The sequence below is a fragment of the Triturus cristatus genome, chromosome 4_1, assembly GCF_964204655.1.
Source record: "Triturus cristatus chromosome 4_1, aTriCri1.1, whole genome shotgun sequence".
Taxonomy (NCBI): Eukaryota; Metazoa; Chordata; class Amphibia; order Caudata; family Salamandridae; genus Triturus; species Triturus cristatus.
The window spans coordinates 1,036,356,491-1,036,384,467 of record NC_140585.1 but is presented as its reverse complement, the minus strand read 5'-3'; the positions used below and the strand labels follow the sequence as shown (position 1 = coordinate 1,036,384,467).

General features: G+C 44.9%; 1 protein-coding gene across 5 annotated transcripts in view; it reads right to left on the bottom strand.

The window, feature by feature from the left end:
- Nucleotides 1-27,977, bottom strand: part of PLXNB2 (plexin B2) — a 774,339-nt gene that overhangs the window by 446,000 nt on the left and 300,362 nt on the right. For all 5 annotated transcript variants that reach the window (XM_085653971.1, XM_085653975.1, XM_085653972.1 and 2 more), the window contains one exon: nucleotides 21,536-21,608. The gene's annotated coding sequence lies outside the window, so the exon portion shown is untranslated. The remainder of the gene's footprint in view (nucleotides 1-21,535; nucleotides 21,609-27,977) is intronic.

The following is a 27,977-nucleotide window of genomic DNA, read 5'->3' as shown; positions in this document are numbered from 1 at the left end:
TTGGCACAGGGATAGGCTTAGGCAGGTGAAAGCACAAAATACAGACACTCATGAACCCGGAGGCAAGGGGGAGGAGGAACACAGCACAATGGATAAAAGCCGAATCAATCCACTTTACAAAAACATGGTCAGTCGTACACACAAATAAGCAACTTTCACCCATGAGAGAGAAAGTCCTCCATCTTGGGTTCCAACTGGAAAGTTGGAGCAGCAGGAGACTTGCAGAGCGCCTCTCTCCCCCCCGCTCGTCAGGATAAGCTCGGGAAGCCCCCTCATACTTTTAATTTCACAACACTAATGGGGAAGAACAGAGAGATCTGAACATTTCTTGATAAGGTGACCGTCTCTGCGGTTTCTCACTGTTTACTTCTACAGTTTTACTTGGTTGTATGCTAAGTTTATTCACAGGACGCTCCTAGCTGCATGAGACTTGAATAAATACGCATTGGTAAGGCAAACAAGGTCTGGGTTCAATATGCAAACTCATGCAGTATTAGCACATGACAATGAGACACTGGAGAGGGAACAGGCAGGAGCGGCCATCTGTAAAGTAGTCAGTCTTGCAATTTAATGCAAGTAGGGGAGTATAGGAGGAAGACAAACAACAAATGGCGTTAGTTGAGAAATAGCTACTCCGTCAGACTGAGGCGAGATGTTATTGACAGTCTCCAGTCAATGTAAGAGAGGCTGTTCGATTAAAAGCCAGTGGCTGAAAGATACAGACCCGAAACCCACTGGGTATATTGCTAGCCACAGGTCTGTTTGGCAGCTGCGCTGTCAAAAGCCAGACCTAACAACGTCCTCAAGTAAATCTCACATTGAACACATAGCAAGTGAAACCTTGAGAGAAGCTAACCCTGCCACACTCCTTCGCTATCCTCATGCCACCAAGCGTTAGCATAGGAAAAGCCTGCAGTCAAAACGAAATAACTCATTTCTTTAGGTACGACAAAATACTATGCAGTGAAGATTACGTCTATTACAAAGACAATTTTCTGTGAAGGTAAAATATGTCAAAATACAGAGTTTGTACCCAGGTTCGAGCGAAGCAACCTGGATGACAAAGCAAAGTGATATGTTTTCATTTTATGGCACTCAGTCACATTCTTGGTGCTCACCACCACAGCAAAAAAAAATCTATAATAATTGCATTTATATAGCACGTATTACTACTCCTGGTAAGGCGCTGAAGCACTTCAAGTCTGGCAGTAGTCTAATCCGGGACCCAGGGTTACCCGTTAGTTCAGTGGGATTGTATTTAAATATGTTTAAGAGAGTGGTCACAAAAACTAAGGCCACAGTGGATCCAATAGATCGCAAAAGGGAAGATATGAAAAAGTGTTCATTTGTTGTCAACCTAAATTTAAACTAACCAGCGTCTTTAGAACTTTGGAAATTCCAAGGGCGATTGACTTCAGCAATTCGGGGCTTCACTGTATGAGTAAAACTGTAAAATTATCCTTCGGAGGTCAGTTTTAGGAGCCTAGTAAGAACAAGAAAATACGCGGACCTGTGCAGGCCTTGTAAACTGCGCGGACACAGGCTAGCCTATAGCCGGCCTCAGGTCAAGGGACGATTTACACAACCTTCACAGTAAGTCAACTGTGCAGCATGGCCCGGGCCTCCGCTCCATCATGGCCGGGTGACCCCTGGCCTTCCCCTTAGAGTCACTTGCCTTTGGCGAGATCCGCTCGGACTTGTCCCCTCTCAAGTCCTGTGACCACAAAGAGCATGTCAAAGGGTGAACAGCTCTAGAGTGCGAAGGGCCTGGCTTAACCCTCCCTGTTCCAACACTCAGGAGAGAAATAGGTCATGATAGATCTATTAACAACAAAAACATATTGCAACTGTGAAGATACTAACGACAGACTAAACATGTAAAAAGTACCAATTAGTGCATAACAAGAGGTAATGATACGAAAGCAGATTTCACAACTAACAATTAGTCATTGTAATTATTACGAGAGAGGCGTAACTAAGGCTTGGACTGCTTTTAACATAAGGAAGTTCTTAAAAGTTGACCTGAGTGGGTCTTCGATCCTCCTCTTCCAATCTTATTGACATCCCAAGGATCAGGAAAGCCATTTGTGGTGGCAGAGCCTTCAGCATAGCGGCAGCACATCTGTGGAATAGACTACCCATTGACATCAGGAAAACAGAGGAACTGATGGCCTTTCGAAAAAAGGTGAAAACCTGGCTTTTTCCTAAAATTTAACCACCTAGACTCACAAGTTATCCCTCCTGCTTTTCCCCCGCTGCACAGAGTTCTCAGCTTATGTACATAGCGCCAGGATGCCCGTAGGGTTACAGAGCGCTCTATAAATGCTATAAATAAATAAAATAAATGGTTGAGTTTCAATTGCACTTTCAAAATCGTGTGACGTGCAGAGTCAAACTTTCCTGGTTTCTCCTTCTCTGCCTGTGCACCAAAATGCCTCAAATGTGACCTTCAGTATTTCATTATGTTTTGCATGAATTTGATTTAACTTCATGGTCCTGCTTGCACTATATAAATTAATGTTTCTCATAAGTGTTCCTAATGTTCCTGAAGGAAAGAAAGTACAACTATTCCATTGAAGCCATTTCCTTTGGACGAACGGATTTTGATTTTTAATGTCTTTTTGTTTTCTGTTGTAGGGCATACTACAGGATTATGCAATAGCTGTAGAGCGAAAGTTATACCAGGCGATGTGTTTTTGTTTTATCATTGGATATCTCAAAGAAACTTAAATCATACCACACACGGTACGATTTTTCTGACAAACACAAAAACTCTCCGTTTTAGAAATGAGCCAGGGTGTTTATTCCCATGCTGCTCTTAGAGGTAGACTTTATGTCAGACCTTTTATTACTTTTGCACTCAGATTATTTTCTTAAGGGTTCCTTCCCAGTCCCATAGAGAGCAGTCTCCACATTAGTCTGTTTATTAATTTGTACTTAGAATATTTGTGACGTTATTTCTCTCGCACTAAACTGAGCAATCGCTATGACAGAACGCTTTTTCACTCGTTGTATGCTTTGTTCTGCGCTAGGCTTCTCCAACGAATAGCTTGTGAGCTACTGGTAGCTCTCCATCTACCCCCAAGTAGCTCGTCTATGTGAAGGCCAGCCTGCTAAATTACAAGCAGTTTAGTTGAATTAATATACGTGAACCAAAATTAAGAATCGTGTGTAAGACAAAAATGTGTATATTTTCAGAACTCATTCTGATGTTTGGATAAAAACAGCTGAATATGCAACTTGTATCTAAAGCCGAAATATATTTAATATATGAAGTATACATTTTGCAGCACTGGTACACTCCTATTACCTTGTTGCCAGGGGCATTGCAGCGCTGGCTGTTGGGTATTACCCACACAGAGGCATTCCAAATTGGCCAAGCCTTTTAGGTATTACATCTGGTAACCCTTCCCGATGCACCAAAGTGATCACTGCTGGTAATTTTGGAGGTGGTGGCTGCTAATGTAATCTTGTCTAATGTGATCACTATTAAAACTGATGACACAAAATTCTATTTACTAACAAAAAAGCTTTTTGTTAATATGCGCTAAGTTTACGTTTCAATAAGAACATATACTAAATGCAAAATTTATAGTAGGTAATCATACTTAAATATTATAGGCCTAAACTCTGACTAGAGACTTGCCTTTGAGTTTTTGATTGCTTTCTTCAGGAGAGGCTGCCTTACTTATTTTATTGATTGTCTGATGATTTTTGAGCTGAGAATACTTTCCAGCTTATTATAGTCCTCTGTCAGCCTGTTGTATGTTGGTGTCATGGAGGGAGGAGTACTCTTGAAAGGAAGGTAGGGGGTAGCCTCTAAAGACAATCTGCAAAACCCACCTGTCCGATGTTATGGACCATCAGAAGGACAGATGATAGCGAACCCTTCCGCTCACTGTTGATTAAAAAGGCAGACTATGAGGGGTTTGGAGGCTGCGGCCGTAGGGGGTGGAGGTTGATGGACTGACTCGACCGCTGGCTACCTGACCCACAGGACCACGAAAGTTGGCTGAAGGGTTAGGAGGGGCCACAGAAAGGCCATAGCCGTAGCTCTGCTGTCCTTAAAGCACGGCAGCGTTGAATTTCGCCTGGTGTCCGAAGACACGGAAGCCATCAGGGAGCATGTCCATGAGTGATGAGTGGACATCTCCAGAAAAGCCAGTAATCCTCAAACAGGTGTGCCTTCACAGGGCCACTGTCGACGAAACTTCTCTGCCCAGTGAGTCGGTGGGGTCTATTCCACATCCAGTGGTTAACTTAGCTGCAGCCCTCCCTTCAGCAACAGCCTGGGAGAGCACAGCCCTGGCCTCCTCCGCTACCATATCCCATAGTGCGTGGGAATAGTGGCCCTAAATGCATGCAATGTTCACAAACCGCAATGCCAGGCTAGTAGAAGAAAACATTTTCTTGCTCAAACTGTCCAGCTTCTTGGATTCTCAATCCAGCTGGACAGTTGGGATTGCACCAGGATTTACAAATGAAGTGGAGGCTTGGACTACCAAGCTCTTTGGGGTCGGATGTTCTATGAGGAATTTTGGGTCCCCGGGAGCGGGCGGTGGCAGCAAACGGTTGCCCTGTTCATGGGAGCTCTTTGCTGGGTTTGGACCAGGTCCCAAGCAGAACATCATTAAGTGCTTTGTTGAACGGGAGAAGTGATTCTGAAGAGGACACTCCCAGTTGAAACACTTTCATCAAGACATTAGTCTTGACTGCCACCGAGGGTAAACTAAGGTCCAAAACCTAAGCTGCAATCTTCTAACACAAACAGCAAATGATGCTCCCTCCTTCATAGCCACGGTAAGGAGAGAAAGCATGCCAGTATCTGGAGAAGTGTCCAGTCCACTAGCTTCACCCATATCCTCACCAGTCCAAGTATTCATAAGGCTAGTATTCTTCAGGGTCCAGTGACCCCTGACATTCTTCCCAGAGTCCTAGCCTATAGGAATAGGGCTCAGGCTCCAGCTTGGAAGTATGGCTCCGGTTGGCACCGGCGTTGGACGATGCCCCTCTGGTCCATGTCAGGGATTTTAATGGGGAGGATGGATGCAGTGCAGGGAGCATCGGCCCCAGAAAAGGTAGACAGCACGACCAGTACCGGTCCAGATTAATCTGTGGATCCTTGGGCCCTGACTGGCGCTGAAGCCACCGGCGTAGATCCATTAGGGCCCCTCCTGAACCCCTGGGGCTTGAAGACACACCAGAGGGAATAGGCTGCTCAAATATGAGGCACAAGGCTTCATAAAACTTGTTAATTTGAGCGCGGATTACTCAGCTCCTGGAAAAGCAGGGAGGCTTGGAGTCGGCCCAGGCGCTGGCTCAACTGCGGAGCCAGGCATCGAGGGACACTCATCGGCTGACGGCCAAGGTGACACCGAAGCATGCTTCAACAACAACTTTTTGTGGGATAGAGACTTTCCCGTATGGCTTGATGACTTGGAGTGGAACAACCACCTTGGACTATGTGACCGCTCCCAGGACCTTCCTCTCAACCAAAACGGAGTGTCATGGATTCAGGCATCGAGCTGGGGGAAGCTTGAGGGATCACTCCCTCAAGGCCTTTGGGTGCACGGTGCAGCAGTCGAAACAGGCCTTTGGGTCATTGTCTCGTTCAAGGCAACGTAGGCAGACAAGGTGCCGGTCCTTCACTGACATCTGTCGGTAACAGGCGCCGCAGGATTTGAAGCTGGCCTTCTTGGATGATATTAATGCCACACCAGGAGGCAAGATCCCCAAAAAAGTCTTCGACCAAAACATCGAAAAAAGCATAGTCAAAAAGCGACTAAGGGGTAGCTCTTCCCGAATCTGCACTGCCTGGTGCGGAAAGAAAACAGCTGACATCAGTGTGCCTGGGTGGTGCCTGTTTAGGCACCCTGAACATCACTTCAAGCATGGGCAATGCCAAGCTGAGCCAAGTTACTGCTCAAGAAAAAATTCTGGATCCAGGCTGATGACTGGGGATAATTCTAAGGTAAGGAATCTGTGGCTTGAAGTCTCTATCAGATACTATAAACTGTGCATCTATCTCACACCTCTGTAACATTTGCACTGCTAAGCACAACATCCCATGACACAATCACACCTCAGTGGTCATCATGCACAGCACAGAAATATTCTGCATAGGAACAAAAGAAAAACACCACCCTTCCAGCCACACACCCAATATGGTTTACCATGGTACCCATGTAAGTAAGAGCTTCAGCGTCCCCTGTAGTGGCAGTAAGCACTATATACATGTTACAATAAAATATAATCATTGGGAATGGTCCTTTTCTTTCATTATAGAGATATAGCTTTTGATGCTCTTTGACAAATTGACTTTTTGCTCCACCTATCCATTGCACAGTGCCACATTTGCTACAATTGGGTGTCTATCAGTGGGTGCCTAAAATTGCCTAACTGTAGAATTGCTCTGAATATTTGACTTTAAGGTAGGACAAAACAAGCATTTGCAATGCAATAGGTCTCGCATTTACTCAAGTTTAAGCTATTGGCATTTTAAATGACACCGCCTTTTATTTAGGTTTTAAAAACAAAAATAAAAGGCATTGTTATTTGCAATGTCAATAGCTTAAACTTGCATAAAAGCAAGACCTATTGCATTGCAAATGCTTGTTCTGAATGTTCCAGTGATTTATCAATACATTTTTATCTTTAAATTATACATACACTAGGCTTCAGTGACAAAAGAGTGTGATGTTATCAGGGTTAAGGGAATGTGGCGTTACTTCCTGAAATTCGGGTTAAAAAGTCATATGAGGTCACTTTCTGCTACCCCTGGCATTTCGGAGAGCCAGCGCCCATAGGCCCACGCTGAGATCGTTGGATACAGTGCAGTTTCAAGTCTTGGGCAATGCTGCATAGTTTCCATGTTGGTGGTGTGCTGCACACTTTAGGGCCCCCGGCAGCACTGCACTATTAGCGCCTTGTGCTCCAACCGCTGGTCCTGCTGAACTCTCGGGGTTTGTGCAGCAGATCCATAGGTGACTGTCTTGCGGAGTACAGCTGCATGCACACGGACTACGAGTGTGACGTTCTCTCCCCGGCCCCACTGTACTTCACATCTCAACAGGCGTTTTGCGTGACTGTCCTCTCGGGTGACAGGGGTGCCAGGGTATAAGCGCAGCTCTATGTAGAACCCTCTCTCTCAGACTGAGATAACCTCCTTCCTTCCACATCCGGGTTGTAACGAGCCCATCGCAAGTTCTATCCTACAGCTCTCCTGCCCAACTCTCCCCTGCGCTCGGCCCGGAGCCTACCCATCATTAAAAACCCTCCTTCCAAAGAAAGCGGGCAGGTCTCAATCCCCCGCCACTGACGTCAGTATCGAAGCCACGTGACTCTGAAGGAGCACCAGCAGCGCAGGCAGGGATTGAGGTGGAGAGAGTGCTCACCTAACATGCACACACTGACCGGCGCAGACACGCAGCCACAAAGGGGGCAAACTGATTCAGTGACACATGCACATGCACCGAGGCAGAAATGTAAAGACATGAAACTAACTAGGAGGACAGGGGAGGGAGGGAGTGAAAGTGAAAGCATGCCATACGCACGCTGGTTCAAACGCCTGCCCTTACGCGGGGACAGGAGATGTGTACGCGTACGGAGTGCACATCTCCTGTCCGTACGCGTGCACATCTCCTGTCCCCCTTCGGCAGAGAAACCGACAACAATAGGTCTCGCTAAGGCAAGCAGCGCATGCGCTGCATCGCTAGGCGAGACCTAAAAAATAAGATAGCAAAACCTGGAGATTTTCCATTCTCGGACTTGACTAGCACAGTGTTTCGTCTCTTTATGCATATTACAACCAAAAAATGATCCTTTAGTTTAGCAGATCTTGAATTGCTGTATAATTTAATGAAAGGTGAGACGGTGTGACTTTTCAGATTCTGGGATTAGGTGAAAGAAAGAGGAGTGAAGAGGGAGTACAGACCGGCAGTGTAAGAAGACCTGAGAGCTGCCCCTTCCCAAAAGCAAAGATACTTGAGGGGTGTGTGATGCTTCTTCCCTCATACAAATCGCTTCCAGTAATGTTTTAACCTCCTTACTGCTGAGGACGTGGTCTCAACGTCCTGCTCCATGAAATACTTCAATCCTCAGCACTTATTAAAGACGCCACGACTGCTTGATTTGAGCGCAAGAAAACTGACAGTAGGCGTTGACATTCCACATAGCACAAGTGTAAACCTGTGATCATTAGGATCATTGCAAAAACAACAATTGATGGACAGAATGTAGAACAATGTCATACATTCACCCCAGTACAGAGATCTGGGCCTAAATCCATCGTTGTTTTGCTCACCATGCCGTTCCAGTTTGAACCCAGCCATATGCAAATCAGTCTTGACCCTGTGCCTCATGGGAACAGTCCAGACCGAACTGCCAAGCCAGGTCCTCCCTGGACTGGAAACAAGCATCCTAGGACCGGTTTCTGGCATTTCAGCCGTCTTCAGCCAGGCTTGCTTGATTTTCAGTGGCATGGAGAGCAAGGGACCCACGTCTGGGCATACCCTTTCCACTCGGGGTGACAAATGAAAAAACAACAATTGATGGACAGAATGTAGAACACCTGCACCTTCCCAAAAGCAAAGATACTTGAGGGGTGTGTGATGCTTCTTCCCTCATACAAATCGCTTCCAGTAATGTTTTAACCTCCTTACTGCTGATGACGTGGTCTCAACGTCCTGCTCCATGAAATACTTCAATCCTCAGCACTTATTAAAGACGCCACGACTGCTTGATTTGAGCGCAAGAAAACTGACAGTAGGCGTTGACATTCCACATAGCACAAGTGTAAACCTGTGATCATTAGGATCATCTACATGGGAGAAATATGGAACAAATTAGCTTTGTCACATCACAAGTTAGTCAGGCTTGATTTCCTGTGAATATACTGCAAGAGCAACACCTTCTTGACAGCTGACGTGGTTTCGCGACACAACTGGCATCTGTGCTGGTATAAGGAGCAAGAAGGCTCCTTTTCAACCCATTCTAATATTATGCTATCTGGAGGATTGCCTGGAATAAAACTCACATAAACATGACAGCAACACTGCCTAGATCTAAGAAAGCGGGAGGGATTAACAGTGACTTAATTTGTGTGGTTCACTAACTGCTGCTTGGTTTTCTGGAGGGTCAGAGGAGTATTGTTAGTTGATGCCTTTACCTGGCGAAGAGTGTGTCACTTCCTATGAACATTGGCACTAAACTAACCTTTTGTCCAAAAACTACAAACTTACCTTAAGTTATGCCTAGTGCATATATATGTATGTATGTATGTATGTATGTGTGTGTGTACGTACGTACGTACGTACATGGTATTTCTATTGCATGCATCTAGCTATAAGGCAGTGGAGCACTGTATAGAGTCAAAGACAAGCAAAGTCAGAGTGCAAGGGCAGGTAGCTGGTGAGTGGACCGTCAATGCATTGTGATGTAGTGTTCTTTGAAGAGGGGAGTCCTCAACGCCTTCCTAAATCTGAGCAGGGTAAGGATGGTCCTTATGGATAGAGGGATGTTGTTAAAGACTGGATGCATAGATTGAAAAGTCCTGCTGCCCTCTTTTAATTAAACACTTTTACCGGCTGAAAGCGACATAAAAACACTTTATATAACTTTGAGAAATAATGATTTAGTTAAGGCTCAACATTACCACAATTGTGAAAAATGAGATGTAACAACCAAGTCTTGTAAAATGTTCTGAACTTATGGGCAGATGAGACAACCAAGGTTACCAGTCAGAGTTCTTTCAACTTCAGGCACTGAACCAGCCATGTGGACTAAGAATGCCTCTGACATATCACCATCAATGACTCAGAGTAGCATTTTCATTATACTTCAATATTATCATTACTTTTCAGTAGATCTGCTATGTAACACGTGAATTCCTATAAAATAACACCACATTGCTTAAGTTAAAACTGAATGCATTGCATCCATTATCTGCATGGCTAGGTAGACAGTACAAACTTTCTAAGGATTATTTCAGTGATGTCCGACTCAGCATAATCTGTCTTTTGGTTCAACGAGTGCAAAGCAATGGAAGTAGGCAGCTAAAGACCACCACATGAACAAGTTATGAGTAATTCATGCCCTGCAGAATTTCAGTCTGGGGATAACTGTTTTGCCCCCTTTGAGGAGTTTGGCAGGCTATTTGAAAAGTTCACGATAAGGGGAAATAATTTATCTGGGAAGAGACTACTTTGATCACACACTAAGGTATTCAGAAAGTTATGAGAACCACAGCCGGAAAAGTGTACCACCGTGGTCAATGCCAGAGGGCTTGCTGTGTCCTGTCAATGCAAGGATCAAACCCCAGCACGCGTTGTTGTTAAACGTGGGTTTATTAGTATAAACTTAGAACACCACCAAACAGGTCCTGCCCACTTCTTAGTCCCCTTTAACTTTCAACCTTTCTTATTAATATTCTAACCAGAACTAGATGACCTAATAAAACTCCAATACATCATGAGTGAACAGTTCAGAAAGTTAAACACAACAGGGCTCCAAGGCATCAACAACAGAATGGCTTCACCCATGCACACAGCTCAAGCAGAGACTCCGTTTCATGTCAGAGCACTTCTTCCCAGGCTCAGCTTTTTCAAACCCTAATTCCAGTGTAGGTGTCCAGCTCAAAGAGGAGATGAACGTAAAAGATTAAGTGGCTCCCTGGTGACATTTGCGCATGTGGATAATTATTGTAACTGGATAAGTTGCTATGGACTGAAACCCAAGTGGTGCTCTGTGTGTACACTCTTGGCATCAAGATCTCAAATACACCAAAGGCAAACTACTCGTTTGTAAGAGCTAACCAAACACCGTGAGCAAACGTTGTCTACAGTCCTGGAATTAGTGGAAACATTTACTGCACATGCATAAAAAAAAACAAGCATTGGCATAGCCAATAGGTCTCGCCTTTGGGACCTTATAAGTGTTTAGCCATGCAACAGTTGCATAACTAAACACTTATAAGGTTTTAACTGCTGCAGTCTATTGAAGCCTCACGGAGAACATCAAAGCGGCCGTGAGACCGGGAAAGTGATCGCCATCGCGAGCAAACATCAAAGCGGCCGCGAAAGTGTAAGTATTCGCGGTAAAGCGCGACGCGCGCGCCCGCGCTCATGCACTGTGGCTCTAGGCTGGCCTGGTAGCACTTTTTGGAGCCCTCACAAGATATCTCGCCAGACCAGCGCATGCGCTGGGTCAGGCGAGACCTAAAAATGGTGAGATGAATCTCTACAGGGATACAGAAAGGCCAGTTTTTTCATCCCTTGCCTACTAGGCAGAGCATGTACTGTCTATCCCAAGATATTAGCTTACAGTAGGCTTGGAGCCCGCCCATTGCTTAATATGGTTTTTTTTGTTACTCAATTGCCTGTTTATTAGTCAGCTAATGTGGGCTTACATTATTCTGGTGTTTGTACCTCCCCAGTAGCATGGACGCGTTAGTTGTGTCCTTCCACTGCTTACTTTCAAAGTGCCACTTTTTTCTCCGCCGAGTTCCCTGTTACTCTCTCATTCATGTGCTTCTCCCCACCAGCTCCACATTGCTCTTTGTTGCTTACCCAGTAATGCTTCCCCCACATGCTCAGACGCTTTTAAAAAAAAAAAAAATACAATGTTTTTGCTCTTTTTTTTCTTTAGTGGACGTATGTGCGCACCTAAAAAATTACACTGCTGGCCACATCAAAGGAATCAGCGATGAAATGAAGCATGGCTAAAAACCACTGGCAAAGCCAACAGATCCTAAATGTGAAATCTATTGGCTTAGCCAAACCTAGTTATGGTAGTTTCCTGCCTTTCAAGGTGAGCCTACAGGGCAATTCACAATGTTTAACACTTGCCTATGTCCTACAGAGATAATGGAGGATTTTGAGAAATTCCTTATCCAAACTGACACCCAAATCTAGCAATTCCCCAAGCAATGTTAACCAAACATAAAGGACTGTTTTGCCTCTCCTTGTAGTAACCTGGCCACAGATAAACCTCACAGCACTACATCTCATGTAATGTATTCCTCTCGGGCATATATACATTCAGTAATGTATTATCCACACACATTCACTACACCGTACTGCTCTATTACAGTAATATAGCCATTCCCAGGCACACATGCATCCAGCACAGTCATTATGCAGTAGCATTCATCTACCCGATGTAGGCCAAGGGTGAGGTAAGCACACAGCAGCGGAACATTTAAAACAAGCATTGGCATAGCCAATAGGTCTCGCCTTTGGGACCTTATAAGTGTTTAGCCACGCAACAGTTGCATAACTAAACACTTATAAGGTCCCAAAAGCGAGACCTATTGGCTATGCAAAGCGGCCGCGAAAGTGAAAGTAGACGCGTTAAAGCGCGGCGCGCGCGCGCACACATGCACTGTAGCTCCAGGCTTGCCTGGTAGCTCTTTTTGGAGCCCTCTCAATAAGTCTTGCCAGACCAGTGCATGCGCTGGGTCAGGCGAGACCTAAAAAGGTGAGTGAGTCTGTAGGCCTCACTCCAGTGGTACAAAAGGGGGTGGTGATGGACGGAGCATCAGAACCAATCAAACACTCACACCCAGTCAACAGATCTGGGTTTGATCCATCACCGTTCTTTAGCCCACTCTGCCACCCCAGTTCAGACATGGCCATATGCAAATCAGTCTGACCCTGTGCCTCATGGGAACAGTCCAGCCCGAACTGCCAAGCCATGCCTTCCCTGGACCGGAAACAAGCTTCCTAGGACCGGTTTCTGGCATTTCAGCCGTCTTCAGCCAGGCTTGCTTGAATCCAGTGGCAAAGTGAGCAAGGGACTCACGTCTGAGCATACCCTGCCAACTTATGGCGAACAAAGCGGTACAAAAGGGCGTGATGATGGACGGAGCATCAGAACCAATCAAACACTCCAGTGACACAGGGTGAAAAGGTCCTGTTCACTACTACTGCTCACTACAAGGTATGTTGCCATCACAGTGCTTGTGCCACGCATGATCCGTGTTCGCAGATGACCAAAAAAAAAAAGTATTTGAGATCCAGATAACAGCAGAGTAGGTTACTCAGGGCAGGGGTAACCATCTTAACCATGCAGAGAACGTTTCCGTACAACATCATCTAAAATAAATATACGGTCTTGCAGCAAGAAAGGGCATCATTACTTAGAATGCATTCAGGTGTATCGCTGAACGAAGCAGACTCATCCCAAAGAAGTTCAGCTTAACCATCCTATACTGGTCTAAAGTACCACTTTCATGCAGTTTATAACATGAAGGTAACACAAACCAGAACTCATCTGAGAGTAAATGAAAACAAAATGTTCACCAGCACTGCTGTCCTGCAGGTCTCGGACAGCCACACTAATCCACACAGTATTTAATACAACTAAAAGATGCAAGATCAAAGTTCTTTGTCAATATTTTTGTTGAAATCGAAAGACCAAATTGAAACAAAAAAAAAATAAAAAAAAAGCCCTGCTGGGTGCTACATAAAAAGTACTGTAGAGGAACATATTCTTTGAAACATGTGCCAGAAATCCCAAATGAAGCTGATAAGTTTTCATTTTTACCTTCCCTGCAGTGTTCCACCATAACCAGTTGATGGGTGAAATACTTTAATCTCAGCCACTTGCGATTGCTCAGACTGCATTTCAGTCCATCATTTTACACCCACCATGCAACTCTATACAGAAGCCCACCATATGCAAATCAGTACTGGCCCTGCTGCTCATGGGAACTATACAAATCCATGCGGCCAGGCAAGACGACCTCCAAAAGGGAACACAAGCAACCACAGATTTAATATGGCCTTGTCAGAAGGGTGCAGCCTGAGTCCTAGAGCCCAGGGACTACAATAAAAGACACCAACACAAGACATATCACATGCCCATCGAAAAGTACCACCACAATCGTAAGTGTGTCAACAAACAACTGCAGACTTTGCACGCTCATTAAGTGTCAACTTTAGACTGCACGTGCTCCAATAAAAGTGACATTGCCGCACTGCACATGCTTAATAAGAGGGTGCTGACCACAAGCAGTGCATGTGCAATAAAATAGCAACCAGAAACTGTGCATTCCCGATAAAATCAATCTTCCAGTGAGTCACTTTCCTGCAAAGAATTTCTCATGTAATTGAAAGTCCTATCCTGTCTGAAAAATTAGGCTGAAAATTATTCTAACCTAACACCACCAACCATGAAAGTCTGGAACGACAATGACAAAATAGGTAAAACCTCACAGCCCTGCAGTCCAGCAAGAGAAGAGTGATCTGGACCTAAAAAGTATTTTTTCACATTTGATCAGCGAGATGTGTGCCATAGAAAAGTAGCTATAGATATACATGCTCAGCCTCATCACACAACGCTTGGCAAGACTCCAGGAGTGCCATGTGACATCCCCAAATTGTTTCATAAGCCCTTCCTAGTTCCTTCATATAGGCTCCATGGATGTGGCTTCCAATTGTGCAGCAAGTGCAGTGGCACCGAGGCCCAGGCCCCCGAGGCGCCTATTGAATGTTGATTGCTTTATTTCATAAATAAAACTGCAAGGGGTGAGGGGGGTCATTTCCTTTTTTTTGCACTAGACTATCCCGCTGTCAGTCCATCACCGCCCCCCCCCTTACTGATCTTAATCTTAACATACTGCACTTGCATGCTTTCCCTTATTGACACTGGAAATGTCTCTCTCGTCCCCTCATCCCTGGTATGTATTTAAGTGTGAAACTACACCCCGCTGTCTGCTGTTGTGCAAAGAATTACATTGATCCAACAGGCCGCCTCGTAGTGGCACGTGGTGAGGCAGCATTGAGCCCTGCCAGCCCTAGAAGGGCGCGAGATGCACGAAGTGCGACTAGACAGTGAAGAGGTGCAGATCTACGATGCAGTCACTAAGGACAAAGCTGTAACACTGTACCAGCATGTAAAGTGTGTGTGTATACACAGGAGCAAATACATGACCCCCTTTTTCACCCACAAAAGAACAAGCGGAGTTTGTTTCGTTTTGTATTCTTGCAGCTTTCCTAGCTAATTTGGATCCCTTTTTTGCGTTGCACAACCACAGCCTTCGGGCCGTGATCGTATTACAATCAACTATTAATACAGCTAAAAACAATGTAAAACATCACAGAGAAAACGGTGAATATGCTCATTCCTATGAAGGTCTAACGTTTCCTTCTAAGAAGCAACCTGCTGCATAGGCCGAAAAATCGTACATACAAAGCAGCCTTATAATGGTTCTTTTCTCGACCACCCCTCCATATGTGGTGTGTATGGCTGTGCTGGCTTACTGGCAAGGTGCAGGTGGCCATTCTGTGTATCGCAATGTCAAGTGTACTCTTGCATCTACAGCCACTGCTAAAATGCGCCTGCTGGTGAATTTTGTTCAGAAATCCCCCCCCTCCCCCTCCGGCTCTCCCACTCTGGCCTTCAAACATGGGTCTGAATTTCAGGCTAATCTCAAAGTGGTTCTAGACTTCGCATTTCCCCTGCAATGGTTGAACTGTCTACACCAGCGAAACCGCTAACAATTCAGTGCCTTTCCAAATTGATCCCAATTTGCTACTTACTACACCCAACAAATCACTAATTCGTCATCACTACAAAAATCTACCATCACTCCCTATTTTCAACAGAGCCAAATCAGGATACAATAAACTGCCTGCCTCAAGACTGAATCTGTTAGCACCACATAGCCACTGCAAAGGCATCTTGTTGGATTAACTGCCCCAATCACACACACGCCAGTCATTGGCCTCAAATAGTGAGACTCATTCTGACACAGCCCAGGGTGCAACCCCTTAGAGATGTTGAGTTTTTGACTCTATAAAATGCAGGCACTATGTGCCAGGTATAGAGTGAGATTCAATTGAAGGTTTTACACAACACAGCAACATGCATACTAGGTGCCCACAAGGCCGAGATCTCTGTACTGTAGGACATTGTTCTGCATTCTGTCCATCAATTGTTGTTTTTGCATTTGTCACCCCGAGTGGGACGGGTATGCCCAGACGTGGGTCCCGTGCTCTCCATGCCACTGGAGTCAAGCTATCCTGGCTGAAGAGGGCTGAAAGCCCGAAACCGGTCCTACGATGCTTGTTTCCAGTCCAGGGAGGACCTGGCCTGGCAGTTCGGGCTGGACTGTTCCCATTGGGCGCAGGGTCAAGACTGATTTGCATATGGCTGGGTCCAAACTGGAATGGCATGGTGAGCAAAAAAACGATGGATTTAGGCCCAGATCTTTGTACTGGGGTGAATGTATGACATTGCTCTGCATTCTGTCCAATAGTTTTCACAATGCCAGTCTGCACACCAGAGACTAGATTCAAATTATGCGGGAAGCAGGGTTCTCTGGAGCAAAGGCTGGTGCCAGAGACCAAGGTCCTGCTCACGAAGGGACTGACTCGAGCTGCATTCCTTGCTTTTACTTTACATTGTCAGGTTCAGGTAATAATGACAAGTAGATGCACATACAGAATGAGAGGGTCACACTTGCTTAGTTAATCCAGTACAGAGGAACATCTTCTCTCCTAGATATCAAAGTTTTCATTGTGGCAGAGGACTGGGCACTCTTCCTTAAGTCAGCAGACTGATGCAATGGATCCATTCACTGACTATCATGAATGTGCATCAGTTCCAGACCTAGGAAGTACAGGTATAAGCTGTCAAGTCTAATGTCTGTGTCCTTGTGAGGGTTACTTTTGAATTATCTGATTCAAACTGGCAGTCCACCACTTCAGTAGAGCGCATCAGAGTTGAAGAGCAGCAGCAAGATGACCTACAAATTTACACAGCCTGGTTGGCACTGGATAATCTTAAGAGGCCCTTGTGTACAAATAGGAAGGATCCTTTTTCAGATCCACCAATACATCTCTGGGATGACTGGACTCATAGAAGCCTTTGCTCCGTTGCCTCTTTTCCAAAGGGGTCTTTGTTGATTTAACCCTCATAGCAAAGCCCAGACGATGGTGCCCTCTATTGATTCACATTGTAAAAGACCACAGATAATAACTTGTGCAACTTCTGATCACACTCCCAGAAGATTCCTCCACCACGTCACCACCATTTTCAAGGGAAGCTGCATCTGGCACCATAACACCTGCACACTGGTTTAAATTTGCAGGCAGTCTGCATTAGGTTTCATGATTTGCAGTGTTAAAATCGCCCTGGACTTTATCAGCAGGGGTTCGAATGCTCCCCTCCATGAAAATACCTTGTTCCCTGTGTGATCTTGCAGATCAGTTCAAAGCTTTATTTGAATGAATTTCCACCTATGGACAATTTGCATGTCATGAGGAACCCTGGAAGAGAAGGAGCACAGACAAGCACCAAGAGATCCTTCTCCCAACAAAGAGGGTTAAACCTGTTTTCTCCCTTCCCAGTCATATGGGCAATTGTTGCCCACCACCAAATTGCTTTGATTTTCTAAGACGCATAAATAAGGGGAAATTAATATTACACCAGCGATGATGTGTGAAAAAGTGGTCATCACTAGTGCACACGGAGAGTGAATTAGCGGATTAGAGACTCACCTAAGAGCATTGTGGAATTTAATTGGACAAGAGGATCAACGCTGCAAGTCTAAAATAAAGTTCTCCTATAAACTACTCGCTACGAGACACCATTCACTGAGAGGGGAATGATGCAAGTATGCAGATAGAAGAAGCTCTATACCAGACAGCTATGTCTGTGTAGGTAGTTTACATTGAGAGTTTTTGTATCAGGCCATGAACTAAAGCAGGAATATATGTAACGTAAGACAGGACCACACACATATGTTCAATAAATAGATTTTCAAGGCAACTACTATGTAAAGAAGTTCTATTTAGATGTTCAGTCTATTAATTTATCAACGTCAATATCATGACAAGCTGGCATCAAGTCGGCTCCAAAGCGCTACTTAAGACGCCTCTAAATCTACCAATCACACACACATTCCAGAGAAACAGTAGGAAAACTCAAACCAGCTAATGTCTTAAAAGAAAATCCCATTAGCTTGACGAGTTTAATCCAGACACATCACAATCTCTCCCACAGGCCCTCACGAGATATATGGCTTAAGATGGTTTCTATTCAGGATAGCTTTACTTTCAGAAGGAACATATATGGCAGATAATATTTAGTCTGTATAGGATAACCGTTGGAAAGGTTAAACCCATTTCAAGAACATCTGTTCATCTGCAGGTCGGGACCAACAACCACGTGAGCAATTTGTTAAGCAAGTAAACCTACAAGGCGTCTATTAGTTAAAACATAAAAATGACATTTCCGTCATTGGGATTCATCCTATTAATTAACTTTTTTGAGAACTGATCATATTTACGTTTTGCAGCTGGCGATGCTAAATTTAGAAACTGAGGAAGCAGTGGGTTTTGTTTTGTGCCAAGAATCAAGACTGCTGCCAGGTTCCTCCCAACTCTTCAAGGACTACCACTGTCAGCCAACATCCCTAAAACTATCCGGCGCTTAATGAATCTTCAAGAAAAACCCACACCAAGTAATCCGAACCATGAATTTACAGGGGCTTGCAATAAAGTTCAACCTTTCACATTTTACAACGATCCTGCAAACTGCAATGCTGCTACAAAAAAAGCAAAGTATACATTCTACACACTTTAAATGCATTTCCAGTCTGAAGGACAAGCAAATCTACATTTTTGGCCGGAAGAATTTGGAGAGCCAGGGAGAAGGAACTCATCTCCTTTAACCATTTACTGTTTCATTAGCAACCCATCAACCACATGTTCAAACACGATTGAGTGCAGAACATATGAGCAGAGACGTAAGGCATGGGCAAAGTGGGCTCTGGCCTAGGGCCCAAGCATGGGGGGGGGGGGGGGGAGGGGCACGAAAGGGCCAGCTTTGTTCTGCAGAGAATGACCTTGAATAATTCTTAACCAGATTGTTTCAAATACAGTTTTTTAATTTATTTTTAATGTGTATGATGTGGGAGAGTCCATTACAGACATTTTGCAAATTAATGTTGTGTTTGTTTCATGCAACATCCATAAAAAAGTTTTTGTACACCAAAATAGGACCTTGTGCGAAATAGCAGGGTGCCGCAGAGATTATTTGCAGTAATATTAGTGAGTTGCTGCTATGTTATACAATATTGAAAACACGTCACTATACCTGAATGAATATTAGATGTAAACATTTAGAATTTGGACCAGTGTGCCTGTGCACTGTCAGTGTCCCGCCCAAAGAGGGAATGAAAGAGCTGAAACTGGATCATAAATTAAAAGCTGTTCCGAACAGAGATCCCCAAAATATGTTTGGCCCAGGGCCTGCCGAATCCTTAAAATGACCCTGCATACCAGACACAAGCAACAATCTAAAATATCAGTCGGCGAGGTCTACAGTCTAGCAAATATCGCTTCTGTCTGGGCTCAGGCAAACTTAAACTGTCAATTCTGGAATCTGAATTAAACCTCAGGCCATCGCTATCAATGCCGGCAATAGAACTGTGGTATTGCCATCCTGCAAACATTCATCTACTGAAAAATTATTGAAATTGCAGAAAAATAACTCCTCCCAACTGCAGCAAATCTCCACTGACATGCACAGACACATTCCACTCTGATAAAGAGCTCCACCGAATGAACCAGTCCGCGTCCGCTGGGGATGCACACCCCTAATAACCCATCCCATTCAAGATGTGACTGGACTAACCCCGCCTCCTCTTTCTGAATATCGGAACCACTTCAAGGGTCCCATTTTCCAGGCCTCGCCACCTACTCCAAACATCACTCATTTATAAACCACTCTAAATGTAAATGTTAAACAACAATGCTGCGTTTCGTAACAGCGACAAATGTAAACTGATTTATTTGCACTGGATCCACGGTTCGATGCCATTGTTCCAGCTGTAAAACCTTATATACCCTTTAGGTATACCGTAGACAGAGCTATACCAAATATAAATGCAGTTCTAACACAATCACCTCATCTCAAATATTGCGCCACATACCAAGAAGCACCTCATGGGTATTATGTTCAGGTGACTACTGAAAAATGAAAGTTGTTGGTCCTTGCCTAGAAAGTTTGCTTACAAATCCAAGTTTAATCTAGATTTAGAGAATGCTACCAAAGAGATAAGTGCTTCATGGTGATACACCTAATGGTTAATCTTCTTTAGGGCGTGTTCGAAAAAACAATTAAGGTAAGAAACCCCATCTCAGACATGTTGGATACAAATTGAAACCACGTAGCTGCGCACACACTATTTATGAACAATAATAATCTGCAATGTTTTGGGACAAAGCACTTATCAAGGAGAGGAGTTGGCCTAACGGTTAGGGCGCTCGACCTCGGACCTGGGTTCGAGTCTCGGTAATGACGCTTAACATCCTGTGATTATGGGCAAATCACTTACTCTCCCCGTGCCTAACAAAAAACAAGCATTGGCATAGCCAATAGGTCTCGCCTTTGGGACCTTATAAGTGTTTAGCCATGCAACAGTTGCATAACTAAACACTTATAAGGTCCCAAAAGCGAGACCTATTGGCTATGCCAATGCTTGTTTTAACTGCTGCAATCTATTGAAGCCTCACGGAGAACATCAAAGCGAAAGTGATCGCGATCAAACATCAAAGTGAAAGTAATAGCTGTAAAGCACGATGCGCGCGCCCGCGCACATGAACTGTAGGCCTAGGCTGGCCTGGTAGCACTTTTTGGAGCCCTCACAAAATGTCTCGCCAGACCAGCGCATGCGCTGGGTCAGGCGAGACCTAATGAATGTGTGTCCTCATGTAACGTAACTGGTGCTATATAAAGTGCTCTGATACCGGATTGGATTCGGGTTAAGTTCGCGCTATATAAAACTCTGCAAAAAAAAGGGAACAGTTTTCCATAGAGCATTTGCCCAATAGAAAAGCTACTTATTGTATCGATCTCCGGCGGAGATGAAAAGTTAAATTAAGCTTTCTGGGATCTGACCCTGCCAATGAAAGAAGTGAGAAGTACTGAACGAAGTGAAGTGCTTGTATATGATATGATGGAATATGGACATAACGCAGTATCTGAAAGCAGCCCCTCCCACTCCTTTAATATCACATTCTGCAGTACATACATCTTTACGTACATAATACTACCGTACCGCCCACCCCCCGTGCCCCCCCCCCCCAAAAAAAGTGAATAGCAGTCCATTTGAACACGAGGTATTAGTCTGCACTTCAAGGCTCCCACCAGAACCAGGAACTCGACTGGAACTGAGGCCACGCCGCCTTTTGCCAAAAATCACAATATGTTCAAGCAGGGGCTGTGGAAATGTGCCAAAGGCACTCGCTTTAGGCACTCGACAAGAGTATCTCCTCCTCCATTGTGTGCCATTTTTAATGAGATGGTATTAGATTTCTGTAGGAAGGCCACATTGAGATCCAAAAATGCAAATCATGGATGATGCGGTTTTGACACTTGCAGGCTGCTTTCTGATCTGTGGTCTGCACGTCCACACCGAATTATTCACTTAAAGGCCCTTACATGGAAGTAAAAATACAATTTTGGTCAACAGTGAAGTATCTCTTATGCAAAACGGTGACAAGGTTAAATTCGCACATTTCCTTACCGAGTCAAGGCACAACTGGGGGTTGCTTGCAGAGAAACTGGTTTTGAAAAACGCCTTTTCCCATCTCAGACAACTGCAAAAAAAAAAAAAAAAGCACATGCTCAAACAAACTGGTAGAAAGAAAATCTAATAGGTTAGAGGCATCTGGATTGTACAGTATACACTAGCAAGCATGGGTTACTGAGTTACAAAGGACATTTCCAAATGGGGAATACACAGAACTCCAGCAAATGTACAAATGTACAAGTGTAAAGCATTATATCTGTACAATGGATTCCTAGATTGCAAAGGAAGTGTGCACCATGGGCCAACGAATTAAACAAAAACATTGTTTAGCAAAGACATTTGGGTCACACAATGACACCTGCATGACTTACTCTTTTGACTAAGTTGCCTGTGGTGCAGGTTTCCTACGAAATGTAGTAACAATGCACTCTTGTAGGTTACACAGGAACACACCATGACCTCCTCGGTCTTGCACAGTGACATGCACCATGCATTACTAAACGGCACAAACAAGACAATCTCACAACAGACATCTGAATTACACAGGAACAAGGTCTCAAAAGGAACATGTTTACATAAAAAGGCAGTTAGACTTTAAAATCTATTCAATATTTTCTTTTAGTAAAGTACACCGTGGAATGCATCGCCCAACTGCTTCCAGGCACTAAGAAAACCGAAAGAAGTTGAAGTGGTAGTAGACAGGAAAAGCCACATAAAAGAGTACCTTGCCTTTGCTTTTCTAGAATATTTGTAGTGTTTGGTGTAAGGTTTAGTAGTGTAAAGTTACCGCTTCTTGGACATGTAATGCAGCAGTCAGAGCAGCAGCTTCTCAAAATGCACCCCTGCGTACACTACACAGTATCTGCATAAGGCCACGTACATGAAGTGCTATTTTTTGACCAGATAAATGCATTTGACCCAAAAAAATTGTAAGCAATCCTTTGAAGAAGAAAAAAAAAAAAGAACTAAGGAAAAAGGCTCAAAGCGAGTATCATAACCACCTACAATGTGTCCTAGACGCTTTAGGGGATTCAAATGCAAAGACAAAGCAAGTATTGACAAACATTTTGCAGGGACCGGAGTTGCACAGCAGTTCCAAGTAGATCACTGCCGTAACAGCATTTAAGTCACATCCTTACAGGTAACAAGTATTTGGGCCTGAAGCTTTACTGAGAATCCACTGCTTAATTGTGGGTTTTGAGTCCACTTCATGCCTTTCTTCCACCCCTCAAAACTTCCTACCCGTGTCTCACCCTCATAAGTTATATTTCATCCCAGCTCAGCTATCTCCCCTTGTCACAGTTTCCCGCTCTTTATTCCTTCTTCCTTTTATGCCCCTCTCTCACTTTCGTGCGGACTCAAAGTTAGATGTTCAGAAATAAGTACTGGTCTCCAAACAGGATTGATCGTGTACACCAGCTGCACAAATCAAGCACTGTGTGCAGGTTTCCCTGTTTGACGCCCTGGTACTCTCTCATGAGGTGGCTGGTGGAAGTTGCATGGCGGCCGGTTCAAACATGAAATCATGAGCGGTGGGCACCATTTTTATTGCCACGCAAGCTGGAACCTTGCAGAACTGCATAAGCATGTGCAATTACTTAGAAATACCATGAATGCTGCTCATTCGGGCACACGGGCAAATGATTTGCAGATGGCAAATAAGATGAGGACACTCTCCCCACACATTGGCAAACACCTTTCAGTTGACTCGTCTTCTGTGTTCGAATCCCCATATACAAGAGTTCAACTACGGGGAGGGAGGTAGAGGGAGGGTATTGTTTTCTTTACACAACTTCAGCTCCTAGTCGAGGATCATTTCTGGTGCCAGGTGAAGGTACGGATGGGTTTCATCATCCTCTTCAGAGCCAGAGCACTGAGCTATCGGAGCCTCATGGGTGGCGCTCCTCAGAGACAGGCCAGTAACCAGCAGCCAGCCCAGCAAAAGCTCATCTCATGCTCGGATGTACCGTTGTATCCCTGAAGCCAAACTACAGCAGGTCTACAAACAAACCGAATAATGACAGAAAAAACACAACACAAATGTGCGAATTCCCACATCGCAAGGCCGCATCAACACGAAGTCATGGCAAAACGATCAGCCACTCCAAGTTACCCACAGACCCATATATCAAACTGGAAGCGCTGAAGTCTATGTGAGGGCCCATTGTTGACAGAAACACTGAAATCATTCAAGGAGGAGTCTGTGGGCATCCTGGCAACACACACTGGCACAAACACGCAAACATCTCACCCACTCACAGAGAAGGGGTTAAGCAAAGTAGTTTTTGCAGTCAAGAAAACCGAACCGGGTAGGCTGTGTTAGACGGAAACAAATGGGTTCTAAGTAAATAGCCAATATACTTTAATGAAATAGATTATTCTCCTCAAGTATATATCAATCAATCAATCCGGGGTTTATAAAGCACGCTACTCACCCGTGAGGGCCTCAAGGCGCTCTGTCTATGCGGCTCTAGCATCCTTGATACTTCTCGGGATGTTGAGACATTCAGACGGAATGTATAAGGGAATCCCCATCTAATTTCCTCAATGAGGTGGCAATGCTACAAGCTCAGATACCCGCACCAGTCTGTCTGCCTGCTCCTGAAGGGCCACATTAAAACCAGATAGGTTAATCAACATTTCCCATTACAGCAATATGTGGCTCTGGAGGAGACACTAGTGTGCCTTCATTGCAGGTGCGAAATTACTTTAACGCTCTGAAAGGGTTGGGCTAGAATCCATTCTCTGACAAACAGCTAAGGTAAAAAATATGTATTTCTACATATCCAAACCCTACAACAAGGTTTTCGCCCCAGAAGCAGGGCAAGGATAGCGGGCATGTTGACTTTTGGCATCATAACCCAGAGATTTTAGTTTCAATAAAAAGTTCAGGTTGTTCATCCAACAGCAGCATCCCTTTTAAACAACTGAAAGATATATTTATAAAAAATGTTCAATAATCACAAACGGGCTCATCTTGTGACAATACTACATGACCAGCTTCGCATGCAGCGGGATGAATGAAGTTTAAAAGAGCATCCATCAAGGTGCCTTGAAGCAGAGTGCTTGAACGCTTGCAGCGGTGCTTGCCTGGGGAATGCCTTCTTTCATCAGATCTACCACATGGTATTCTAATTTTATAGTTTTTGGGAACAGGGACTAGCTTTCAACACTATCCTTTTAGAAGATTTAAACAGATCAATGCCGCTGCCAGTGCGACTATCATGGCCTTTGGCCATTTCTTTCCTGTACATAGCTAATAAATCAAGTTTCGAAAAAAGAACTTGGCAAGTATCGGGGAATAACTGGAATTATATGCAACAGTTTCCAAAAAACTGTAGCAATGGGTTTGCTGCAATTTAGTGAAATGAAGCCAGATAGAATGAAATAAAAGCACCGCATGCCTACGATAGGAGATCACATTGAAGGGTGGAACCAGCTACTGTCAGACAGACTGTCCTCAAAGAAGAGGATCACTATCTTGAGGTGGTGTACGGCCCCACACCTCACAGAACCCAGCCCTTTTGACATTGTGCGGCCCTTATGGAGCCTTCCATGGACGCAAGAGCAGTGGCCCTTGGTCCATTTCTGCATACAAGATGTTGCATGGAGCTGCACCTAGCAGGTGGCATTGACTGTCCATACCCGCACAAGTCAGATTGTCTTCCTGGCCTCCTGAGCCAGGCCTTATGCCCTCATCTGCCTGTCACAGATCAGTCCCTCGTGGGAATCCAACCTCAGAGGTTAGTATGTCCATCTCCTTCCCCACTCAACCGCTTAAAGGACTGCCTAATGCCTGAAAATTACGACTACAGATAGAGGTAAAATAACTTTACACAGAGGAGTTATCACCTACTGTGGGCTTTTGAGGGCCACAAACTCCACTGATATGGCTATAAAGGGCCGGGATAATTCATCAGAATTCTATGTACTATTTGTACAGTCAACTGATGAGCAGCGTAGACTGCATAAATCACATCATTAAACATTGGCAAGTGAATGCAAGCATCCAACTATGACCGTCTCCTCATCGATGCCAATGCTCCTTGGTGCTAATCAGTTAAAAAATAAAATCTTGCTTCTCTTCACTGCAAAACATCCATGCAAGGCGCCGCATTGAATCACTGAAAGTTCTTGCACTTGCATTCCATCCTATCTACTGTAGAGTCCCTGAAGTGAGCTTTGCAATATCAACTACACCGGTTCGGGTACCACAGGATGCCAGCACAGCATCACCCGACCAGGAGCATCAGCCCAGCCCTGCAACCCCATTCTGTACTCTTGGATGAGAGTTCGCAATTTAGACGCGAGTCAAAAGGTAGTCTGCATTTCTGAATACTGTCTTGAGCGTGATGTAGCTCTGAGCCAAAGAGGTCCAAGGAGGCATCCAATAAGAAAACAACTAACCCAATAAGAAAACAACTAACCTATTCAGCACAACTGCTGAATCATTGCTGCCATTCATTTTTTCTATAACAAAATCCAAACAATCTACAGATCCTTGGCCCTAACCGATAGCCATACTATCCCCCACCCTGAGGGCGTAAGGAACTTTTGACTAAAAACCTTCCCCTTAATGAACCATGATTCACTCCAGACCATCGCTGCACTTGTTAAAAGCGGAGCGCCTAGAGACCCTGCCCCGCCTAAGATCTAGAACCAGGTGGCAGAAGCAGTTGGTCTGGTCATCCTGGATTTGATCAAGTCATCCATATCCTATGGGGTGGTTCCCTCCCTATGGAAAAAAGCCATGGTCAAATCCCTCCTCAAAAAACCTAGCCTGGACCCAGACTGCCTGGCCAATTACCGTCCTACTTCCCCCGTCCCAGGAATTAGCAAAATAATGGAGAAACAGGTCAATTCCGCGCTGAGTGCCCATTTGGAACCTATTAATCTTCTCCATCCCTCTCAAACTGGCTTCCGCCCTCGCCAAGGCATAGAAACGGCTCTTTTAGCTGTCATGGAAGAATCCAGAAAGATTCTCGATGCAGGAGACGCCTCCTCTTCTGTGATTCTGTTAGATCTTAGCTCTGCCTTTGATACGGTCAATCACCGCATCCTGGTCCATAGACTCAGAAATCTGGGTGTGTCTGGAGTAGCCTTGACTTGGCTGCAATCCTTCCTGGAGGGGAACTTCTTCCAGGTATTCGAGGGTGAGGCCACCTCCAAACCCTGGCCCCTCCACTGCGGGGTTCCTTAGGGATCTTCCTCGAGTCCCACACTTTTTAATGCCTACATGGCTCCCCTCGCGGACATGGTCCGTCCTTATGGAGTGAACATCGTGACTTACGCCGATGACACCCAGCTGGTGGTTGCATTTAACCACTCAGACATGGCCTCCACCTGCCTCTGCACCTGCCTTGAAGAAGTATGCTCCTCGGCAATCCTTTGCTCTTCAGAGCAGATACGATGTGGCCATCCTCAATGGGCTCGGTACCCGTCCCCAAGTCGGAGATAAAAAGCCTGGGCTTCTGGCTGGACTCAGACCTCAGCCTTAAAGTCCAGGCCAGAAAGGTGGTGGCCTCCTGCTTTGGCATCATAAGGATGCTTAGCAAAGTGCTTCCCCTGCTCCCCTTTCAGGCAAAAAAGCTCATTGTCCACGCGCTTAGACTGTCACGCTTGGACTACGGCAATGTATTATACCTTGGTGCCCTGAGCTCGGTCTTCGCCAAACTTCATGCAAGCTCTCCACTGGATCCCCATCAGGGAGAGAGTCCACTTCAAGGCTATATGCATTACTCATAAGCTGGTAGGAGGGAAAGGACCAGAGATTATCACCTCTATGGTCAAGCCCTACCGAGCCAACAGGCACCTACGCTCAGACGAGCAACATCTGGTAGTCGTTCCCAGAATTAAGAGAGTCAGAAGTGGTGGTCGGCTATTCTCATACAATGCCGCCAAAACTTTGGAACCCCCTCCCTCTCCAGATATGAAGGGAACCTAATCACCTGGCCTTCCGCAAGCTGCTGAAAAACATGGCTCTTCCCTAAATGATTCTCGGAAGCTTCAGTTATTCTCCAGTGCTGGGATGCCCACAGGTAGCTATGCCCTCTATAAATGCTGCTTCATTCATGCATTCATTCATTCATGCAGGTCCCAGAGTTCTAAGTGAAAACTAGGACATACCTGCTTTCATCAACCACTAAAAGGAAAGTTCATTTTGTGTCTCAAGTGGCATTCATTGCCACCACCAAAGATCCGACTGTGGCTGCCAGCCTTGTGAGCAACATGCGATCCAAGCAAACCGGATAGTGGTTCATTTTCTCTGTTTTGGGGGCACATCTAGGCTCCATTTTAAAAGTAACTCCAAATCCACAAGAGGGTTACTTTGCATTATCCGTTTGTCCCCCAGAAGGAGCAGCCCTCTTTCATAATCGCCACCAATAAACTCCATAATATGCATTTTGGTCTCTTGTGAATGCAATAGATCTTTAAC